Here is a 6463-nt window from a genome sequence, read left to right as displayed (position 1 = left end):
CAATTCTTTTTTCTCTTATTTCATTAGTCTCGATCATGAGCTTGCGGTTATTTTGTGTCCTTCTCCATCGAAAACCAAGTTCTATAAGAATGTTGTTGAGGCTTGATTTTGATCCTTTAAAGTCGATCCGTTGTTTCAATTCTTCATGTAACAAAGATACAGTTGGTAGCTTGTTTTTTAGAAGATGGAACTCGTACACAACTCGCCTTATCAGAGCTTTGTCAAAGTCATCCAATCCTGTAATAGGCTTTTTACGATTCCTTTTCAATTTGTTTGGGGTGAGAAAGCTACTTTCACCATTGTCATTATTAACGGTTAAATTTTTAAGCTCTTTATTAATTCTTGAGATTTCACGTTCTGAGACGCCTGTAGCTACTGCTGTTCGGACACGGGCCTTTGCCAAGGGAATAATTAAAGTTTTTTCATCAGCCTCCTTTTTCATGAATGTATATACATTACTGACAATTTCACGACTTTGACTGTGCAAAACTCTACCCTTCCGTTTTAATTTCACGCGGTCACACATGTTGCTTATGAAATAAGCTTCTTACTAAAACAAAATAACACAATACAAAAACACTGAACGTAATAATTATTCACAGTTAACTGCACACAGTAAATACACACAGCTTAGAACAACTCACTGTTAATACTGAAGTTTAACGATGCTCACTCTATGACAGCAGATGTCACACTGGTATTATATTGTTTGGAGGGAAGGTTTGCAGGAGGGAAAGATGAGTCACAAGTCAGCCAAGCCCTTCCGGCTGGCCCGACCTTGAAGTCCGCCACCGTGATGTTTTCAGGAATGATCGATTCACACACCCTTCTTCCCCCCGCGCTATAGCCTACCACCGACCGGCCGCGCGCCCAGACTAATTATTTCATCTGTAGTTGGCAGGAGGGGCCCCTCCATCCCCACTCTTTCTCTCCGCCTCCATTGATCACCCCATTAAACATACGCGTGAGGAGCTCGTCACTTACCCACAGCCCAGGCAACACAGTAGTATAGGGTTATAGGCTTGAAACGTGATTCACGGAGCCTTTTATGAGTCCATTACTTGTGATCAAATCTGTTACACGCGGTCTGTGAAGCAGACTTGTATGCAGCAAATATGATGCATGTGGGCTGTAGCATAACCTTAAAAATATCAATCTGGGACTTAACCTGTTCTTAATATCTAGCTGTATATGTTGTATTTTAGTGACATACATGATTAAAGTATTACCTCAACTTGTTCAGAAGTCCTTCTTTACATAAAAGATTATAACATTAAGATAAAATACCACAAAACTACTGGCATGCGTGGAAGGTAGAAACACACTGAGCGCTAGTTGTGGTGTCATCCGCAAGGGCGCAGCACTAAGCAGTAGTGATCCGCTATCAAAATACAACTACAAACTAACGTGTGGGTATTGCCCCGGTTTAACCTACTTGAGTTCCTTTCTGCAGGATTGACACTTTTCAGGATTTAGGGGGATACCCTCAAACAACTAAAGCTCAACTTCTAAGAACCGTTTGAGACGACTTCTGCATCGGATATTTCAGACGAGTCGACCGGACGAGTCACATTAGGAATTACTGGATATTTCATCCTCAAGTTCAAACTGAATCTAGTTCGGATATGCTTTTAGTTCCGAGTATTTACCGTTTATTTATTTACCGTTACACTCAAACAATCATCATAAAATAAAATATTCATAATTACAATCTCCATTATTCATCCAATAGACTTTCAATGGTGAAAGCAAGAATGAATGTAAACTTAAAAAAAAAGTCCTCCTCCGTAGACTAATGGTTATAGTCTCGGCTCTCTAATGGAGAGATCACGGGTTCAAATCCCGGGGAGGGCCAATCATGTATAGACACGAAACAATGTACTTTGAAAAAAATAATAATAAACCAGTGAAAATCGCAGCCTACATAGCATAAGCTGAGGCTTAAAAGAGATTTAAAAAAAATAAAAACAAAATAAAAATAATAAAAAAAAAATTAAAAAAATAATAAAAAAACTTAAAAAAATATTTGAATCAGCTGATCAGTTGTCTGGTACCTAATATTTTCCCTATGCAGTAATAGTGTCAAAACGTGTATCCAATAATTAATTCTAAGGTTTAAAACATTTGGCACCATACAGGGCCTCCATACGAGAAGAGGTTAACCCCAACACCTTTTTGGTAACATCTACAGACATCTAGCCTTCCAAATACTACTATATGTACTATACACGTCTCTTCTATATATTTATTTGATCAGATGTAGAAGCTGCTCCGATCCTTGGAAAATGGTCGGTTATTGACGTCTGGCCCAAAGTTCCTATAGCCATTGCTGAGGCTCCTACATTTTCATTTAAGTATGCTTCTACTTTATTATCTAGTTTCTGTACATTTACTTTCCAATGAATATTTTCTTCATTTACTCTCATCCTATTGTCTCTGAACAATTTTAAATCTAATTCACAATAACTACTACATGTGGAGGCTCTTTCCAGATTTTCAACATTCCTTCTTCTTCTAGGTTTGGTATGTCGTATTCCATTTGGATTCTAGTTAGGCTGCTAAGGAAATTTTTCTTCTGAATGCCGACCAATTTATATCCGGCTGGGTTCACTTTTACCACAAGTCCGTGACTTACTGACTTAGATATTGGTTTTGGTGGTAACTTTTTGTTTTTATTGAAACCGTTACAAACGGTTACAATCAGTGGTGTCACGGCAAAATTAGCAGTTCCAGAACGCACTTTCCTTAACCTTTACAAGTGAAATATTCTCTGTGTGTTTTTATTACAAGTTACGTCAGCAATCTGCATATTTTAAAATGTATATGCATTAATCAATTTTAATTGTGGAGTTCATGCTTTTTCTTGATAGTTTATCGTCAACTCTTCCGTCCAGGGAGTATACTACCTCGACCTTAGAAGTTCTTCCATCTGCTAATCGGAGAGTCGGACAGTTCTCTAGTGGCTGAGAACCAGTTATTCCGCTAATCAACCTTTTCTCATAAAAGGTTTACAGCGGCCCTAGTATCTAATAATGTGAAAAACAACCCGCCAGACAAGACAACTTCAAGGTGCGGTCGGGGGTCGGTCTTATTTTGGCTTTCCCCAATGTCTCCTACAAAGGTTCTAATTGATTAGCGCCACTTCTTCCATTCCTCGAAGGTCCTGTGACGTCTTCGATCCGCACTCAGGTGACCTCCGTCTGTCTGAGCCGTTTTACGTTTCTCGACCTATAGTTACACTTTGCCTTCAAGACACCCTTGACCTTACAATAAAAGCACCGTACGACTGAATGACGTCGACAAAACCTCGCGAGATGCCCACACTTCCCCAGCACGGATTCCGGTCGCAGTCCCATTGATTGACGTGCTCTCGGCGATCATCGCTATGGTCAAGCTCTTGGTTACGGCACCAGAGCCTTTTAGGCGTACATCTAGACTCGCTGTCATCTTATTACTACCGCCGGGCTGGAATCTTGGGTAAACTGTCGTTACAGAGGTTCATTTCCAGCCTCGGTTTCATGTACTTGGTTTAAAGCCGTTACATAAGGCCTGGCGAGTATATAGGGCTGCTCTACTACTACCGGGTTTAAAGTCCGATCGAATTTCCTTTTGTGAAAGTATGCGATTTCGGGCAACAGTGATACCAAAGGTGGTGGTCGAAAGCTACTCTTGTCCTTGACATAGGTTATAAGGTGTTTTCTGGGTACCAACCCAATAAAGTTTCCGGAAGATCATTGTTCCTCTTATGACTTCCACCGCCAGCAGCAGAGGAAGACGTGTACTGGGTACCAGTCCAATAATGTTTCCGGAAGATCATTGTTCCTCTCATGACTTCCACCACCAGCAGCAGAGGAAGACGTGTGCTAGCTGTTTTCTGGGTACCAACCCAATAAAGTTTCCGGAAGATCATCGTTCCTCTTATGACTTCCACCACCAGCAGCAGAGGAAGACGTGTGCTAACTGTTTTCTGGGTACCAACCCAATAAAGTTTCCGGAAGATCATTGTTCCTCTCATGACTTCCACCACCAGCAGCAGAGGAAGACGTGTGCTAGCTATTTTCTGTGTACCAATCCAATAAAGTTTCCGGAAGATCATTGTTCCTCTCATGACTTCCACCATCAGCAGCAGAGGAAGACGTGTGCTAGCTATTTTCTGGTTACCAATCCAATAAAGTTTCCGGAAGATCATTGTTCCTCTCATGACTTCCACCACCAGCAGCAGAGGAAGACGTGTGCTAGCTATTTTCTGTGTACCAATCCAATAAAGTTTCCGGAAGATCATTGTTCCTCTCATGACTTCCACCATCAGCAGCAGAGGAAGACGTGTGTGCTAGCTATTTTCTGGTTACCAATCCAATAAAGTTTCCGGAAGATCATTGTTCCTCTCATGACTTCCACCACCAGCAGCAGAGGAAGACGTGTGTTAGCTATTTTCTTGTTACCAACCCAATAAAGTTTCCGGAAGATCATTGTTCCTCTCATGACTTCCACCACCAGCAGCAGAGGAAGACGTGTGTTAGCTATTTTCTTGTTACCAACCCAATAAAGTTTCCGGAAGATCATTGTTCCTCTCATGACTTCCACCACCAGCAGCAGAGGAAGACGTGTGCTAGCTATTTTCTGGTTACCAATCCAATAAAGTTTCCGGAAGATCATTGTTCCTCTCATGACTTCCACCACCAGCAGCAGAGGAAGACGTGTGTTAGCTATTTTCTTGTTACCAACCCAATAAAGTTTCCGGAAGATCATTGTTCCTCTCATGACTTCCACCACCAGCAGCAGAGGAAGACGTGTGTTAGCTATTTTCTTGTTACCAACCCAATAAAGTTTCCGGAAGATCATTGTTCCTCTCATGACTTCCACCATCAGCAGCAGAGATAAACCTGTGTTAACTATTTTCTGGGCATCAACCCAATAAAGTTTCCGGAAGATCATTGTTCCGCTCATGACTTCCACCACCAGCAGCAGAGGAAGACGTGTGCTAGCTATTTTCTGTGTACCAACCCAATAAAGTTTCCGGAAGATCATTGTTCCTCTCATGACTTCCACCACCAGCAGCAGAGGAAGACGTGTGCTAGCTATTTTCTGTGTACCAACCCAATAAAGTTTCCGGAAGATCATTGTTCCTCTCATGACTTCCACCACCAGCAGCAGAGGAAGACGTGTGCTAGCTATTTTCTGTGTACCAACCCAATAAAGTTTCCGGAAGATCATTGTTCCTCTCATGACTTCCACCATCAGCAGCAGAGATAAACCTGTGTTAACTATTTTCTGGGCATCAACCCAATAAAGTTTTCTTATATCTGTATTTCGTAATAAAGAACATACACTTTATTAATCTAATTACTACCCCCGAAAGGTGACATCTTTGGTGACAAAAGAAATTTTCACACTCAAACTTAGCCAATTTGGTTTCGTAAAAAGCCCATAAGTGTAGTTTGGCTATTTCATAATTTCAATTTTCATTGAATTTTATACATTTCAAACTCATTATTCTATAAAAACTTCATCCTTTTTTGTAAAGTAGTGAATATTATAAAAATATTTTTTATTAATTTTAAATTGGAATAAAAAATGGACCTCATTTTACTTCAAGTGCATGCTTATAATATATTTTAGCTCTCATTTAATACTTTGTTAGTAAACATCTCTACTAACCACACTCTGAAAACTCATTACCGTTGAGAAATTTTATAAATTTAACACTTTCATACATTCTCATCTACACTAAGTGTAAATATGATTATCAAAGTATGACTATCATGATTCTTCATGTGGGGCTGAGTGTTAATCGTCAATTTAAATGTATTAGAGGAGACTGAGAAAATTCCGCGCTCTTAAGGAAGGACATTTTTCTGACCATATTCTACCTGACACTAGTCTCCAAATTATATGTACATTAGCTTCAATATAAAAATTCCAATAAGCTGTAAATGTTATAGTTAGAGAATAAACATATCTAACTAATGCCTTGGATGGCGCGGTATTCCCCACGTCTTTGGGTAATACCGCGCAGAGCTTAGGGTAATTAAGTGCATGTATTTTTATGCGTGTTAAAAATAAAATTACCCACCAAAATTAGTTTGTCATAATTTATTTACAAAATTAATAAGTTTAATTAGACAAAAACAAGATGTTTTCCCACATCTGAAAACCCACATTTGACGCATCGGAACTCAGGCATCTCATGTGTCGGAAGTTCATTGTCTCTTCCAAATTTGTCTCATCAAATGCATTTTCTTTATTTTTATCACTAAATGTCATATCAATATCGTCGAACTCGTTGTCGTCACACACTTCATTCAATGATAACTCAAACTCGTCTTTTTTCAGAAAGACTTGAAGTTTTTTTGCTTCTTGTATGAATGGTTAGGCCTGTCTTTCTTGTTAAAACTTAACTTCCGTGTTAATTTCTTAACTGCTTTGCTGGGTGATTTGGTAGACACTTCTTTTTGTTTACCTT

This window comes from Homalodisca vitripennis, chromosome 3 (assembly GCF_021130785.1).
Source record: "Homalodisca vitripennis isolate AUS2020 chromosome 3, UT_GWSS_2.1, whole genome shotgun sequence".
Taxonomy (NCBI): Eukaryota; Metazoa; Arthropoda; class Insecta; order Hemiptera; family Cicadellidae; genus Homalodisca; species Homalodisca vitripennis.
The sequence above is the reverse complement of the archived record's forward strand: the minus strand, read 5'-3'. Positions refer to the sequence as shown.